Below are 16,873 nucleotides of genomic sequence, written 5' to 3' on the forward strand. Positions count from 1 at the left end.
ATGATTGAATTATACACTAACATTAGATCAACAGTGATGTGAAATAATCTATGTAGTACATAGCAAATGAGAAAAAAGAATTATATACTACGAGGTGTGTTCAAAAAGTAACGAGAATTTTTTAATTTCGCGGGTTTGGAGAGTCCGCTTGTATAAAATTTTTTTTTATTATGTTGGTACACATGTCCCTGAAGTACGATAAAATTTTCAGCAATATTCATTGCTTACTTTTTAAGTGGCAGCCGCTAACGTTAGACGTGTTTTTCGGGCTCGGCGATTTTCGTTTGTGAAAAAAAATGGATCAAAGAATTTGTATTAAATTTTGCGTAAAAAATGAAATAAAGTGTAGTAAAGTTTGTCAAATGTTAACAAAGGCATATAGTGAGTCTGCTATGAGTAAAGCAAGGATTTATGAGTGGTATAAGCGTTTCCAAGATGGCCACGAAAACGTTGAAGATGACGAACGACCCGGACGCCCAGGCACATCAACAACCGATGAAAACGTGAAAAAAGTGAAAGAAATGGTTATGAACGATCGCCGAATCACAATCAGAGAAGTCGCTGATGATGTTGGCATATCAGTTGGCTCATGCCATCAAATTTTTTCGAATGTTTTGGGAATTCATTCGAATGTTTCGAATGAAACGTGTGGCAGCAAAATTCGTTCCAAAATTGTTGAATTTCGAACAAAAACAGCGGTGAATGGAAGTTGCTCAGGAGTCGCTAAATGAAGTCAATAACGATGCAGAACTACTAAAACGTGTTATAACAGGTGACGAAACATGGGTTTACGGATATGATGTCGAAACTAAGGCTCAATCGTCCCAGTGGAAGCATTCTGGATCGCCAAGACCGAAAAAGGCTCGACAAGTGCGGTCGAATGTGAAGGTTATGCTCACTGTGTTCTTCGATTTTAATGGCATAGTGCATTATGAATTCTTGCCACAAGGTCAAACAATCAATAAGCAGTACTACCTACAAGTTCAACGTCGTTTGCGTGAAGCAATCCGAAAAAAACGCCCGGATTTGTGGCAAAACAATTCATGGCTTTTGCACCACGATAATGCGCCTGCTCACACTTCATTGCTTGTTCGTGAATTTTTGGCCAAAAACGAAACTGTAACGATGCCTCAGCCTCCATATTCGCCAGATATGGCTCCATGTGACTTTTTTCTATTTCCAAAAATAAAGAGAACATTAAAAGGCCGTCGTTTTACAAGCATAGATGACATTAAAAGCGAATCACTGAAAGAGCTAAAAGCTATTACAAAGATCGAGTTTCAAAAGTGTTTCGAGGATTGGAAAAAGCGTTGGCATAAGTGTATTGTATCCGAAGGGGACTACTTTGAAGGCGACAACATTAATGTAGATGAATAAATAAATATTTTTTTCATAAAACGAAAATTCTCGTTATTTTTTGAACACACCTCGTATAAAATGTCTACTGCATTATTATATAAAATATCAATAAATTTGAATTAAATTCACAAACACGATTGTCCCTTTTTCTATACTGTCCATGTATACATTTACCTCTCTAAGATATACTTAATATATAAAAAATCGTACTATTATCTAAATGATTGCATTATTTTATTTATTACATAATAATTAGAAAGGGTAGCTCTACTGCAACTATTGCATTCTTGCTTATCAGATGCTCTCAACATCTCCAACTCAGTGATGCTAACTCTGTAGAGCAGCCTCCGTCCGTTGCACGCTATAGAACACGTTACGTCTATGCAACTAAATAGCGCTGCACTATCGACCTCCTTCCTTGTCCAAGCTGAACGCTAGCTCGATAAGGCCTCATATGCTATAGACTCACGCCATGCTATACGTTAGCTCAATAGGGTCCCCGCATACTATAGACTCATGCGTAATATTCTCATTAATAAAATAGATCTTGTTGAGCATTAATAATTTGAGAAAAACGAATTATCATAGACGTGGTTTTATTTAGAAGTTAGAAAAACAATACGAGGGAGTGTGAGAATTGAACTAACTTAACAGGATCAGACTAACTTTATTTAATCAATCGTATCTTGACATCGCAGCCAACTCTTACTATATCCTGATATCACCGACAGATCCCCCGGTATCTTGACATCGCCGCCATCTCCCAGCAGTATTTTGACGTCATCTGTCAACTCCCCTTCATTTCGACGGGGTCATTTACCAGCTCCTTTTCATTTTGATGACATCATCCACCAGCTCTTCATCATTTCGATGACGTCATCTGCCAGAACATACATTGCTTAACTACTAAGAGCTTATTAGTTTATATAAAATAGATTTATATAAGCTAAAATACTGATGTCTTTTTATAGATTTTTTTACAGAAAGTTTTGAAGCAGTCTTGTTATTTACGGGCATCAATACGCTGCTCTTGCTCTAGGTCATTTAACTTTACTTAAAGAATCTTATGATAGTTTCTGATTTTTTCTTATAAAGTTAAACTACAGTATTCAGAATTGGATTATTTCTGGTGACTTTAAGATGATGAATTTGATATCGAATTTACAATCGGGAAACATAAAATATCTCTGTTTTCTTTGCCGTTGGAAAAGTCGTGCAAGAAATGAACATTAGGTAAGGAAAAACTGACCTGAAAGATTAAAATGAAAAGTCAGGCAACATAATGTAACTTATGAAAATCTTGTACACAGAAGAAATATTTTATTACCATCACTTCACATTAAACTAGGTTTAATGAAGCAATTCGTAAAACCTTTGGATATCGTAGGAGAATGTTTCAATTATGTTAAATAGTCCTTTCCTCGTTTAAACGATGCAAGTATCAAGGAGGGTATTTTGTTAGGTTAGACATAATAAAGCTTATGAAAGATCCTTACACTATCCAAGCCATGAAACGTTTTGACATGAAAGATAAGTTTCAAAGAAGTCTTCGAGAAATTTTAGGGAACAGTCATGATTTAAAGTATAAGACTTGTATCTACAATGTTGAAGAATTTTGAAAAAATGAAATGATAAGTTTGAAACTAAATTTTTTGAATTCACATTTCACTGTTTCTCAGTAAAATTAGGCGTATACAGCGGAAAAATGGGTTAACGTTTTCATCAAAGTTTTCCATCAAAAAGAACTGTATTACCAAGGACGACAGAATAAAAAAAATGATGGTAGACTACTGTTGTTCTTTGAAAAGAGAAGATAAAAATCCAATTAGTCATAAGCGATAGTCTCTTCAACAATCCCTTAAAACGAAACGTCAACAGTTTCATAAGAAATGAGAGTATCTTGTTTATTAAAAACTCCAAGTCTGTATTATGAAGTTTTGAATAAGAATTCTGAGTTGAATCTATGTAAAACTGCACTGAGTTATAGCTTCACAAGGTAAAGTTTTCTTCTATTAACAAAATCCATATATCGATAGTGTCTGCAGGTGATTGTGCTTTGAATTAACCTGACGAGGTGGTAACGGCTCTAGGTTATTACGTACATAGCATTACCTGATAGATTTAAGCCAAAAGGTAGACTAGAACCCTGTCGTAACATTGAAATGTGTGGTTATAGTGTTTTGGGGTTTCGAGTTCAGAGGTGAACCTGTCGTAGGTTGAAAATTGATGAGTTATAGTATTTTGGGATTTTAAGTTTAGAGGTTAATCTGTCATAGGTTTAAAATGCGTGTGTTATAGTATTTGGGGTTTTGAGCTTGTGGTTAATTTGTCGCAGGTTTCAAACTCTAGGGTTATAGTGTTTTAAGATTTCAAGTTGCTGATTAACTGATTGTATGCTTGAAACTCGTGGATTATAGTATTTTTAGGTTTTGAGCTGGAGGGTAACTGGTCGTATATTTGGAACATGTGAATAATAGTGTCTTGGGAGTTTAAGCTTGGAGGTTAGCCTGTCGTAGATTTGAAATACGCTGCTTACGCTGACTTAACCTGTGAAAAATCAATTTTCATATGTTTATGCGTTCATTAATGTTTCGGTATAAAAAAATCTTCATCAATGTCTATAATAGTATTTTTTTTCAATTTTAGATTTTTAGATAGACAAGACATTGTCGACTCCTTTCCGATACTCGATTTCAAAAATATGGTCTTGGAGCTGTAGCGCCCATCGAGCTAACCTGTCCGTCGGATTCTTGAGGCTATAAAGATATTTCAAGCTGCTATGATCCGTCACGACCTTGAATCGATAAGCTTCTATATGGGGGCGGAAATTTTCTATGGCCCACACGACTGCGAAACATTAGCGTTCCGTGGCTGAGTAGTTTTGCTCAGCGGGGTTAAAGATCCTACTAGCGTACTCGATGATCCGATCCTCGTTATCCATCTTCAGGATCAGAATGGCTTCGATTCCTGTAGCGCTAACGTCGATATCCAGCATGTATTGTCTTTCAGGTTCCGGAAGCCCGAGGCACGGTGCGGAGATCATAAGTGCCTTAATTCTTGCGAAGATTAGCTCTTGGTCTGGTCCCCACAGATACGTTCCTTCTCCATAAACTTAAGTCAACGGTTGAGCGCACAAGGCCAAGTTTCCCAAGAAGCAACGGTACTACGAGATAGTTCCTAAGAAAGTTCGCAGTTGTCGAACATTTCCTTGTCGGTGGTACTTCACAATAGAGCGTACCTTTTCGGGATCGGATCTGATTCCATCTCGGTTAATCAATAATCCCAGGTACTTAGTTTCTGTCTTGTAGAAGATGCTTTTATCTCGATTAAACGAGAGTCTAGCTTGGCTTAGCCTGTTCAACACGGTCCACAGGTTCTTCAAATAATCCTTCAACTTTGACGATACTACGATGATGTCGTCCAGGTAGGCGAAGGTGACACCGTCGAGCTCGGGATCGATCACACTATCTATCAATCGCTGAAAGGTGGTACCTGCATCTGCATAAACTGAAAGTGTCTCAGCCCTGGCATGGTAAAGGTGGTGATAGCTCGAGATTCGGATTTGAGTAGTATTTGGTGATATGCGCTACTAAGGTCGAAGATGGAGATATAACACACATTATACAAGCATCTCAATATATCTCGCATAAACGGTATGGGATACGCATTTGGTTCGGTGACTTAATTGACTTTTCAAAAGTCGATACAAAAGATATACGAGCTATGCTTCTTACGTATCATTACCGGGCTCAACTAGCCACTGTTGAGCTAACTTCGTGGGCCAACATTTCCCTTACCATTTTACGCATCTCTTGCTCGACCTTATGCGATACTGGATAGTAGCGCTGTTTGATCGGCTTTGTATCACCAACAAATTTCGTGTTCCGGCCCTGGGGACCTGGGATAAGACTTTGTCAATGGTTTCCTGTGTAACGGTCCTATCTATGAGCTGTTTTTAAATGACTGCAACTAGTCTAACGTATTTATCTGTTTAGTCAAAACAATACATTAAGCGGCGCTACCTCACTGTTTACGCGACTGTATACAAATAAGAGTCGAGTCAAAACAAATAGCGTGACGTTACAAATAATAGACATAGATATAATGAACCATAATATTGAGAAAAATATGTTAATTATAGATAATTTGAATATAACAAAGTATCAATTATATAGATTTTAACATACAGATTCACAATATCTCATTCAATTATAAATTAATAATGAATATCAATATGTAAAGTTAATTTATTTATTAACATATGAAATATTAGAAAAATATAAATAATTCATATGTAAAATGAATAAGCATAGAACATGAGTAAGAATTGGTTTCATTAATAACAGCTAAATAACAACTGTTATTAATAAATAAACAATTAATAATTTATTTAAACAATAAGCTATATATAGAACGAAAATATTAAGTTAATACTTGATAATGACAATTTTATGATTTAGAAATCTTAGATAATTAATCTAATAATCGCATATTAAGATTAGAAGAAAATACTTCCAAAATTAATCAACTTTAAAGTTATATGAAATTTTAATAATTTTCTATTGTAAATAATGTAATATCACGTTAATTAACTTTATTAGTTAATAACTTTTGACGACACTATTGGCGATAATTGTATATTGTATAAAATCAACAAATAACTAATTCTGTAAAATTTACATGTGTTAAAAACTTAATATTAATGGCTATTTACTTGTAAATTAAGAAAAATCATTTCTCAAAATTCGCGAATGTCTCTCGAATTTTCGATGAAATCTCTCCTGCAATAATAAGCGGGAAAATCTGTGTATAAATAGGCCCACCTTTGCACAGGCTAGATTCATTCACTTCTAGCCTTGCAATGTGAGCGCATGAGTCTGAATAAACTTGGATTAATACCTAAGTTCTTTCTCTCATTGTGATTTACTAAGCAAGACTAACCTTTCCTTATAATTTGAGCTCGACTTATAGAACATATCGCGCTATAAGAAACTTGGGCCGAATTATATCCTATCAAAGAAAGACTTTAGCTCTGCTTATGGGACAATTCGCACCATAAGAAACTAGGGCATTGTCTGACTTTCCTCGATAATTTGCAATTACTTATGTATATTTGATTTGCTTATTTATTATATTTGTTTCATTTATCTATCTTCTTGACAATTAGAGTAAAATCATCGGAAACAAATTCTTACTCATTAGCTAGATTACGAGAGTTCGAATTATTTTTATTTATAAGCGATACGAACATCACACCTGTAATATTATCTGCTATGTTGCTGTTACGTCGGCCAATCCTATGGTCACCAATCTCGGGCCAGTTTCCAAGCTAGCCACTTCCAATTTCATTCTGGCTCGTGACTTCTTAAATAGCAGAATATCGTTATCAAGATTGAGGGTCTTTTTAAATTACTTGATGAAATTTATTCCTAAAAAGCATTCATCGAGGTTAGGAGCATAGCCACCCTCGTCGGCATCGTCATGCCATCCACAATGAATGGCAGCATTATATGACCGACAATCAGCAAGCTTCGGCCGTCTGATAAACCGGCTGTACCTGCATGGATCATATTCAGTCTTATATCTAACGCTGAAGACATTTGAAGACCATTGCTTCCCATCGCTGTAGTTAAGGCCCTCGGATCATAAAGAGCTCAAATTTTTAAGTCTCCTATTTGTATCAGTAGCCACCAACGTGTTTCTTGCTCTGGGGAGTACTCTGAAACCAATTTTCAAGTTTCGTCGGTTTGCTCGTGGTGTACCATAGCGCTGAATATTACGTTTTTGTGGAATAATGCGCCGGCTTCATCCAGTTGTGGTCCGACTTGCTCCTTGCCTTCAGAGGTCCTTGGGGAATCTAGGTTGACGGGATACCAATGCCTCTGAGGGCGTGAGTATTTTTCTCTTCACCACTTTGGCTGGATCATGGTCCTGGGCTTTACTATCGTCGAACCCTCCCCTCTCCGTGGTCACATTACTATTGTGCTCATCGCAGGTGCTACCAGGGTGATCCTTACTTCCGTCACTCAACGCGTTTGTCGCTACTAGCGCTTTTTGTGGCAATGAGGACGCATGAGTAACGCAGCGGGCAATCGCCAAACCGTTGGTCGTCACTTTTTCAATACTCGTACGCGATGGCGTTACATCTACGGGGTTTAATATAGGTAATGGAAGAGTGGGGTCAACCCTATCTAACCACTCATTTCCTTGTTTCTCTTATTACATTGGGGATAATACCTTTTACTGTATGCTGTATATATATAGATAACAGTACCTGGACCATTACATCAGGCTGTTTACCTTTCTTATCGTTCTCAATCGTGGCTAAGGTCGTATTTGAGGTCGGATGCAGCTGCGTCGGCGTATAAACAATTTGGTGCGTCACTTTTTTCCAGCACCTTTTCCATCCGATCTAGCTGATGGGTCTATCCGATCTAGCTGATAGCCGAGAAGCTTGGGCTTCTCGTGAAGCCATTGTCGCCACTTTAGTTTTACGACTCTTTTTCTCGCCATTATGAGAATGGTAAGCCAGCTCGGGATACAGAGTCGTTTAAGGATCTAATATGACGCGTTCTACCTTTCTCTGGTTTAAGGTGTTTTGTACAGCCGTTGCCTAGGTGTTCAGTGTGCATATAGAGTTTACTTTAACTCTACGCACATGGCTCTGGAGAAGGTTGACATGCGGAAGATCCAATTGGCGCTCGTACTCCATCGGTGGGTCTAGAAGTTGCATCAAACCCATCATATTAGTCATGTACACATTGACTGGCTCATCTGGGCTTTGATATCGGCTTTGGACCTTTTTCATCAGTCGTTGTTGCTGTTGAATGCTGATTCCGAACCATTCTCGCATGTCAGCTTCAAACTTGGCATAGGTCAGCCATTCCTGTCTCTTCGCCTCGTACTAAGTAAGCACAGGTCCAATTAGCATTTCTGACACTGATAAGAGCACCTCTTCTTCTGTGAGCTCTGCACCGCTCCTCATATTATCGAGCCTGGACAGGAGGGTATCTACGCTAACGTTGCGTATTGTGTATCCTTCTCCGAAAAAGTTGAGTTTCCATCCTCTGACAATGCGACCGACGTCTCTCGTGGCCGATCACGGATTTATCGACTGCTGACTCAACCATACTCCTGATGAGTGTTTAACCAGTTCAGCATTAAACCTAGCAGATTAAGGCTGTCCACCCCCTCCTAAAGGGATCGGCTTACACGGGATCCTGTCGGTCGCTCTTGTGGGCCACTGGCCGGGAGCTGCTGACGTCTTTTGAGGCAAGTGCGCGTTATAATATCATGTAAACGTGTCTTGGAACGTTTTGCCTCTGCGTGTGCTTCCTTGATGTTCTAGATTACCTATGTTACTCACGTTGGCATCTTGTGTGTCTACGTTTTCTCTGCTCTCTAAGACAACTATTCTAGCGGTCAAATTTTCCTGTTGTTTCTTGATCGTGTCGCTGGTGCCGTATTGTGTATCCAATACCTTTGTTAAACTCGATAAGTTTTCACTAACAGCGTTTAACAATTCGAACTTTCTTTCATGTTCTCGTGAGCGAAAGATCAGGTCTTGTATCATCGCAGCAAATGTGGGTGGTAATTGAAATTGTCTACCGTCATTAGCTATTATGCTGATGTTTCTAGTGTTATCACTTCAAGGTATGATGTTGTTAATGTTAAAGAACAAAATTGAACGAAAGTACAATCTCTTAGAAACAAACGACATAAGTAATGATGCAACACGCAAAAATCTATTTATGCACCTTAAATTTTTGATACTATTTAAAAACAACAGCATTAATAGTGGGAACATAGGAACCACTACAATAGACAACGTATAGTATATACCACAGTTACTTATTAATCGTATCAATCTCCTTGATTAATGTAGATAAGTGATTTCATATCGTTCTCTAGTTCATTGCAGGTACAAACTAACATATATATTTTTTTAGTATACTTATTTGACGTTGTAGTTATAATAAGAAGTGTTATTCAAGTATAATATATGTTTTTGATAAAAAACATAAACAAGTAGTTATGAATTTGATTGTTCTTATGATTATAACATTATATTCAATAAAAAAAGCTAGAATAAAATTGTTCGAGGAAACCAATACAACATGCAAAACTATTGAACATTGAAGAACAAGTTTAAGTATAATAAAAATAATTGTATTATTATCTTGCCTACTCGCCTGCAGAAGTTTACCTTTCCTGAGAGGTGTAGGGGCTGGGCAGGGGGGGGGGGGTGGGAGATTTTATTCACTATACTAGGTTAATGGATAATGTATGAAAAAATTCATGATTCATTAAAAGACATTCCATCTGAAATTAAATCGTGTTTTAAGAGTTATTTCATATATTTTGATCTAGGAAATTCGCGAAGGAAAAATTTATAGGCACCCTTAGCGTACTTTCACCATTATTTCTTATTGACGTATAAATTAGCAACTTTAAACCACTCATTATTCCGTTTAAGCATATTATAATAATCGCATTGTTTAAAGTCAGTTCCCACTTGGAAAATTCCACTTACAGAGTTATAATGCCTATTATTTATATATATTTTTGACCGAAGAACTTCTTTAATTTTGATATATGTAATATCCGATACTAGGAATTGTAAAATTAATAGTTTTTCGAGTACGAAATGTCGACTCTTTGGTGAATTTTTTTATTACAACCACTTACACAGGGCGCATCTGTTTGTAATTAGTTACTAAAATTAATATGAATGATATATTGTAAGGTTTCGCTTGTAATAAATAATTACTAACTATGAGTTTCGAGGACTTTGAATTTTAAGTACTTGTAAGCAAAATATGATTTTAAATACAATGTTATAGAAGTTATTTGATTTTATATATACAGGGTGTCCCATTTTAACTTACGCACCAAGATAACCCAAAAACTATGAGAGCTAGCGAAAAATGTTTCGAATAAAAGTTACTCGTCTCCGAGGGGGACATATTATGGTGACCTTGACTTTGACCTCGAGGGTCATTTTCAAGGTCATTTGAAGGTCAACTTTGTTTTTTCAAATAGGAACCCCTATTTTCGACCCCGGATTCGGAAAGAGCGGAAAATTCTACGTTTAGATGACCTATCATGCGTGGCGTCAGGGAGACCCGCCAAGGTCATTTGAAGATCAACTTTGTTTTTTCAAATAGGAACCCCTATTTTCGACCCCGGATTCGGAAAGAGCGGAAAATTCTACGTTTAGATGACCTATCATGCGTGGGGTCCGGGAGACCCGCCAAGGTCATTTGAAGGTCAACTTTGTTTTTTCCTGGAGTACCCTACTTTTTTTATCACGGATTCGGAAACAACAAAAAATTCTACGTTCAGGCAAGGTGTAACTTGTGGTTGATCACTCAAGAACATGTGAAGGTTAACTATTTTTCATAGGAATCGCTATTCTCGACCCCGGATTCGGGAAGTATGGAAGGTTGTCCGTTCTGTCAACGTCGAGATGTAACGTGTATTCAATTCTTTATGCTCATTTAGAGGTAAAAGTAAGTTTTTGAATAAAAACGTCGATTTTTGTTTTGAACGGAGTGACGAATTTAGTGTTGAGATGAGTGATTATTAATAGTAAGCATTTTTTTAACAACTGTTGAAAAAGTCGTTGAGCGTTTTTCATGTAAGTATTAACAAATTATTTATTATTGACCACTCTTGTGGTTAGTGTTATCTTTCAAATATGCATTACGTCTTTGATATTTCTTCACAGGATGACCAATTATTCAGGAAATGAAGTCGTTGAAGTATTGTTAGTACTTGGTGAATGTCGCCGGAACTACCGAGCTGCTGCTCGGCTCTATGCTGAACGTTTTCCGAACCAGCGCCATCCTAATGACAGGCAAATCAGAAATATCGAAAGACGTTGCCGTATGAATGATCTTCATCGACAGAGAGGTGGAAACAGAAATGTGAACAACAATGATCCAAGACTTCTTGCTGTGTTAGCAATGGTTCATGTGAATCCTCACATCAGTACAAGAGAAATCGAACGTCGGTTGGGCGTACCTCGTACTACTGCTCATCGGATGTTAAGATCCGTGGGTTACCATCCATACCACATCATCCTGCACCAAGAACTCAATGAAAATGATTATTTACTCAGAATGAATTACTGTAGGTGGGCTCTTAATCAACTGGACGAGGATCCCAATTTCTTTTGGAATGTTTGTTTTAGCGATGAAGCTACCTTCAAAAGTGACGGTAAACTCAATAGACATAATTGTCATTATTTGTCACCTGTCAATCCTCATTGGCATCGTCAAGTGATAAATCAACACCGCTGGAGTCTTAATGTTTGGGTGGGAATATTCAACGGGCATATTATTGGTCCCCATTTTTTTGATGGCAATGTCAACGGCCAAGCGTATCTTGATTTTCTGGAGAATCATCTACCTGAATACTTGGAGAACATCGCACTGAATGTTCGGCAGCTTATGTGGCTACAACAAGATGGTGCTCCAGCTTACTTTGCTGTAAACGTTAGAGAATTTTTGAATGCTCAATTACGTGACCATTGGATAGGTCGAGGTGGTCCAGTTCCCTGGCCACCTAGGTCTCCTGACCTGAATCCACTAGACAGCTATTTCTGGGGATATTGCAAGGACGCTGTTTACAAGGATGCACCTACCACTAGATTAGATATGATGGATAGAGTGAGAAGAGCTTGTGCAGCTGTTACGCCTGAAATCCTTACAAACGTTCTTAATAATTATCATCGGCGTTTGGAAACATGCTTAGCAAACAATGGGGGACCTATTGAACATCTCATGTAATTGTGCGTGCGCATCATTCATCACCAACTTATTGCCAGATCATTATTATTGTTATTATTGAGTTATTCCTCATCAGATTGACTAATACAGTTGATTATTACTACTAATGACTAATATTTTTTTGTTAAACTCTGTACATAAAAAGTTGAATAAATTTAGTGTGTTCTAAAATTTACGCATACTTTATTTCTCATATGAAAACATGAAACTGTTCTGAGTAAAGTAATTTGCCATTAATTTGACGTTTAAATGGCCATGGAAAGTTGAATTAATTCATTACATAAAATATTTAGGATTTTTTGTACTTTTCGAATCCGGGGTTAAAATTAGGGATTCCTATTTGAAAAAACAAAGTTGACCTTCAAATGACCTTGGCGGGTCTCCCGGACCCCACGCATGATAGGTCATCTAAACGTAGAATTTTCCGCTCTTTCCGAATCCGGGGTTAAAATTAGGGGTTCCTATTTGAAAAAACAAAGTTGACCTTCAAATGACCTTGGCGGGTCTCCCGGACCCCACGCATGATAGATCATCTAAACGTAGAATTTTCCGCTCTTTCCGAATCCGGGGTCGAAAATAGGGGTTCCTATTTGAAAAAACAAAGTTGACCTTCAAATGACCTTGGCGGGTCTCCCGGACCCCACGCATGATAGGTCATCTAAACGTAGAATTTTCCGCTCTTTCCGAATCCGGGGTCGAAAATAGGGGTTCCTATTTGAAAAAACAAAGTTGACCTTCAAATGACCTTGAAAATGACCCTCGAGGTCAAAGTCAAGGTCACCATAATATATCCCCCTCGGAGACGAGTAACTTTTATTCGAAACATTTTTCGCTAGCTCTCATAGTTTTTGGGTTATCTTGGTGCGTAAGTTAAAATGGGACACCCTGTATATACCGTTGCAATATATATATATATATAATTATATTAGTAATCTTGATCTTAGGAGTCATCCCTATAAATAAACTACACACTTATTTTATTATAAACGTTTCGCAATTTTATTTATTGCCACCTCAGTACATCTGTTGAATATATATATTATTATAAATAAATGAATTCTTTCAATATTAGTATTGTATTATAATATAAACATACGTTTTGTAAGTAGTGCAACGGTAGTCGATTCAATTAATCGAACCGTTCGCGATTCTGAATTTCGCGCGTTAGTTCTAAGAATTGAGAGAGAGAGGGGGCGCGCGATCTTTAAAATTGGCAGTTACGTCTCAGCTGTTGATACGTGTGGATACCGCCGAATTTTGTTTGCACTGTTTTCTCGCCGAGTGATATTTTTACCAGGAGTAATTACACGCGCGAGTGCAACAACGTGATCGGCAGATTACAGCATCACGGGAGCAGTATTTGCAGCATTTGCAGCTGATAGGCGGCACGAGACAGCGCAGCTGAGATAACAGTTCCGGAGGCAGTTGATACATTTTATTGGCATCAACAATTACGGCTGATCACCGTAATTGCACCACAGGGTAGGTGCACCTCCCATTATTATCGCGTGTCAAAATATAGTTATTATTTTGTTTAGCCGCGTTAGCGTTAATAATTTTGTATTCGCGCCGAGCGTTAGATCGCGCCAAATTTCGTATCTTCTCTCTCCCTCTCTCTTTCCCACGGAAAATTATTTAATTGTAAATCCTATTCGCGTGCGTCAGTCTTTCGGCCCGACAAAGACTGTAGTAATTTTTATTAATAAAATCTACTAAAATTATTCGCCGATTTCGTCATATGATTTCTCCTGGTAGATTAAACAATTGAAATAGGTTTAAGTTTTAATCCGATCATAGCTAGGGGATTAAGTGTATTAGGAGCAAAGTCGATTACACTTGAAACTCATCGTGTGTCACAAGGCACGTGACTTAAGGTGAGTTCAACTCTGCTTGATCGAAGACAACCAAGTTAAGTCGGCTGACGTTAAGGCGAATACACGTATTAACATACGTGTTAACGGAGCGGCGGTTTGCTCTGCATCGTGGGAGTTTGCTCTTATACAAATTTCCCATTTTTTGCAGGTTTGCCCCCCCGTTACATGGCGCCCAACTGGTATTAAGACCCGTGTCGTGCGAATAGGATTGTGCGTCGAAGGTAATCGACGCACGAGAGAGAGAGACGATTGCGCGAGCGCTTAGGAAGGTTTGAGCGGGTGATAGCGCGAGATAGTGAGCGGTACGCCCTCTGCTGGGGAAAAAACGAAACCACTTCGAACCTTTAGCTAAAAATTGTTAAGAATATTGTAATAAGGGCCGAAAGCGATAATTATTGATAGGTCGAAGTGATTTCAGGTCGTACGGGATAATCAGGTGTTAACCAATTTCAGCCACAGTTTGGTGGATAAAGGGGGGTTGGTAGCACCTGATCGACGATAAAGGCAGAGAGCGCGACCCAAGCGTGCAGTTCAATTATTAGCCAGGCGGAGCAAGCAAACAGCAGGCTCCGACCTTAGGTAGGATATTTTTTATAATATTTATAGAAAGTTTGCGGAACTGCACGCGCTCATAATCTCGCGAATTTGAGCCTTATAAAAGGAGGCAATAAGGGTAGTTACACTAAATAGTGTATACCCCGCTCATACCTTGGGTGATAGGAAGCGGTAGTGGTCGATTAGGCCGAAAATTTTAAACCTCAACCGCATCCTACACCCGTGCGGAGGCAAGATGGCTCTGTTGTCAGCTCAAATCGACAATTGGGCATTAGAGCTGACCTCCGCACAGCGCGAACACTATTTAGCGGATTTGGAGCTGCGCAAGGATGGAAGTGTCATCCAACAGGCGGCTAGGCTTGGGAGATGGTTGCTGGGTGAGTACACCGCCACAGATTTCCAAGAGACCACGCACAGCAAAGAGGTAGCGGGGCGCAGGAGGCGATCCCGACAGGCGTGGCTCGACACAGTCTGTGACGAGTTGGAAAACTCCAACGCGGATGATAACAGCGACCATCCCCTCAGAATCATCAATAGGGAGGGAATATCCTTGACAGATATGTCAAGGACATTCGCCTGCCCGGATGAAGACTATGAGGGTGAAGCCAGCCGCCATGAAGAAGATGAACTCGTCCAAAAGGCCCTCCATACGCAAGAACAGAAGGAGGGGGAAAGGAGGCGGAGCAATCCGGATCTCAGGTCGCAGGGAACCTGCACCCGGAAGGAGCCTCAGGAAGAATTGTCCTTGAGAGAAGCCTTCCGAGAAATAGAGTACCTGAAGGAAGGAGTCGACCGTAACCACAAACTGGTAGGTCGAATCCTGGAAACCCTACAGACTCTGCAGGGAATACAGGTGTGTGCGGAGCGCGAGGCGCAGGATATGCGTCTGCGAATACGAGAGCTGGAAGAGACAATGCAGGATATGGCCAATGCAAGTCGTTCTTCTCTGCGCGACTCGGTTCAACCACGTTCCGCACGTAATGTGGACTTCCAGGACACATACACCTGTCACTACGACTCTGGGATCCCGGGAAGCACACCGGCTCCTCCAAGACCACAACCCAGAAGGAGGGAAGTCACCCCACCGGAAGTCCTCCAAAGAAGAGGAGATGAAGAGGATCCGGAAGTTTATGGGAGATCCGCACCCGTTCGACAGAGGAGTCGAAGCGGATCATCTGGCACCGGACATCAAATATCCTCAGGGCTCTCCACAACCCGAGATGTTGGGAAAATCGTCCGCGGATGGAAATTGAGGTTTGCGGGCAGTAGGGCACAGAGCGTAGATACGTTTCTGTCAAGGTTGGAAGATCTGCGCGTAGGTGCAGGGCTAACTGATGACGAAGTACTTTGTTCCGTATCAGAGATCCTCGAAGGTAACGCGAGGACCTGGTACGATAATAACAAGTACCAGTGGCTCAGTTATGCAGAGTTCGTCGCGGACGCCCGGGACTGGTTCGGCACAAGTACGCAACAGCAGCAAAGGCTATTGCAGGAAGCTCAGAACCGGTTCCAGGGCGAGGACGAACTAGTGCGAGACTACGTGTCCAACCTGGTGGCCCTTGTCAATAGACTAGAACCACCCATGCCCTTGGAGAGGTTATTAGACTTACTCCATGCAAACCTCCTTCCAAACATCCAAATTCAGCTGCGTCGGAGCGAGATGAAGTCGATACGCGAATTCAACAGGAGGGCGACCGAAGTACAGAACACCTTATCTTACGGTCGTCGTCCACGTGTATTCGCTGACCCCAATTCGACGATCTTCCCTCAGCACGCCTACCAGCCGAGCAAAAGAACGGCTGGTAGTAAATCCCGAACCGCTGCAATGGCCAGCGAAGGGAAAGAGCGTGCGAAGAAGGAGGGAGATCCGCAGCGCGGACAAGGAGTGGAGAACCCTGCCAGGAGGCCTACCGAACAAGCGTCGGTATCGGCTACGCAAGTTCCCACTTCTGATAAGAAGATGGAAGAACGTCTGGAGGGCATCGAGCGGATGTTACGCAAGCTGGCCACTGACAAGCAAGGCAGCCCTCCAGAACTGCGTAAGAGCCGATGGCGTGGGGGAAGGAAAAATTCCCCTTCTCCCAGGTCTCCTGGCGAGCGGCGAGATGGTCAGAGGCGGAAGATCGACTTCACCAAGCCTCTCCAGTGTTCCGCTTGTGGCAAGCTGGGATTCAGTCGCAAGTTCTGCCCAGATTGCAACAAGGGAAACGGCAAGGAGAGCGAAGAGAAGAGGTCATCTTCGCGCCTCCACTAGATTCGACCTCTCGCCGCGGGTCGCCGATGGGAAACAGT

At 40.2% G+C, this 16,873-nt stretch overlaps 1 protein-coding gene across 1 annotated transcript in view; it reads left to right on the forward strand.

The window, feature by feature from the left end:
* LOC131665443 (ubiquitin carboxyl-terminal hydrolase 7) overlaps positions 1-16,873 on the forward strand; it is a 957,589-nt gene that overhangs the window by 196,178 nt on the left and 744,538 nt on the right. The window lies entirely within an intron of this gene.

Source organism: Phymastichus coffea, unplaced genomic scaffold (assembly GCF_024137745.1).
Source record: "Phymastichus coffea isolate CEN01 unplaced genomic scaffold, Cenicafe_Pcof_1.1 PCOF00003, whole genome shotgun sequence".
Lineage (NCBI taxonomy): Eukaryota > Metazoa > Arthropoda > Insecta > Hymenoptera > Eulophidae > Phymastichus > Phymastichus coffea.